General features: G+C 37.9%; 1 non-coding gene across 1 annotated transcript; it reads left to right on the top strand.

Annotated features, from left to right (window-relative positions):
* The first annotated feature begins 341 nt into the window (after positions 1 to 341).
* On the top strand, positions 342 to 448 carry LOC139856537 (small nucleolar RNA R71). The gene has a single exon (XR_011762013.1). It is a non-coding gene; the product is annotated as a small nucleolar RNA R71 (small nucleolar RNA).
* The last annotated feature ends 898 nt before the right edge of the window (positions 449 to 1,346 follow it).

Here is a 1,346-nt window from a genome sequence, read left to right on the forward strand (position 1 = left end):
CATTACAATCTTTCGTTAAGTGTGGTCCACTGCATTGCTCACAACTGATTCGTATTGCGTGAATATCTTTAGTCATCTTTTCCATTCGTCTCTCGAAAGCATCTATTTTTGCGGAAACAGAATCAAAGTTATGGCTAGAATCGGCTCTAGCCTCTTTAGATGAATGAAAAATATCTTTTTCCTGATGCCACTCATGAGAGTGGGATGCTGTGTTATCAATGATCTTGTGAGCTTCGTATGCAGTTTTCTTCATAATGGAACCACCAGCTGCTATGTCGATGTCTTTTCGTGTAGTAATGTCGACGCCTTTATAGAAAATTTGCACTATTTGAAAAGTATCTAAACCGTGTTGAGGACATCCTCTCAACATCCTTCCGAATCTTGTCCATGCCTCATATAACGTTTCATTTGGCTTTTGCACGAACGTGGAAATTTCTCCTTGAAGTCTCACGGCTTTAGATGCCGGAAAGAATCTTTGAAGAAATTTCTCAACTAAAATATCCCATGAGTCAATCGTTCCTTCAAGTAACGATTCTAACCAATCTTTGGCTTCTCCTTTTAAAGTCCACGGAAACAACATAAGATAAATAGTTTCATCCTCAACTTCTCGGATTTTAAATTGATTACAAATCCTATTAAAAGTTCGAAGATGTTCGTTTGGATCTTCTTTTGTTGTACCACCAAATTGGCACTGATTGGTGATCATGTGTAGGATTTGTCCTTTGATTTCAAAATCTGATGCTCTAACATCTGGCTGATTAATGGCGTGACCTTGGCCCGTGCGTGTGGCTCTCATTCGGTCTTCCATACTTTGAGGTTCCGTTACTTCCATAATTGAATTTGTTGAATCCGAATCACTAGAAGATTCTGATTTAACTATTTGTGGTTCAGGAGGAATGATTAGTGGTTCAGGATCTTGGAATTGTCCTTGAATATCCTCCGGATTCTCAGTTGTGAAGTCGGGTTCAAAAAATGGATTATCGGAAATTTGAGTTGGAGAACTTGTTCGACTAGATGATGATTCTAAAGAAAAATCAACGGCAACAATATTGGCTAGATGCCTTGATCGAGTTACAGGTGGTGAACGTATGAAAGGTGGTGAACGTTTTGCTCGGTGCATTCACTGAATATCCTATTAGTTATAAAAATAAAAATTATATAAGTTATCAAATTAATAGACTTTTCTGATTTTGCCCACGTTTCGAATAGCCAATAGATGCAGCAAGTAGCCAGGACCCTTTAAATCGGAAGCCCACAACTCGCCACTAACAAATCCAACTATTACTATGAACCAGAAAATTTGGATGTCTATCAATTTAATCGCTTAAAATAATTTCTCGTTTGAA

The sequence above is a fragment of the Rutidosis leptorrhynchoides genome, chromosome 6 (genome assembly GCF_046630445.1).
Source record: "Rutidosis leptorrhynchoides isolate AG116_Rl617_1_P2 chromosome 6, CSIRO_AGI_Rlap_v1, whole genome shotgun sequence".
Lineage (NCBI taxonomy): Eukaryota > Viridiplantae > Streptophyta > Magnoliopsida > Asterales > Asteraceae > Rutidosis > Rutidosis leptorrhynchoides.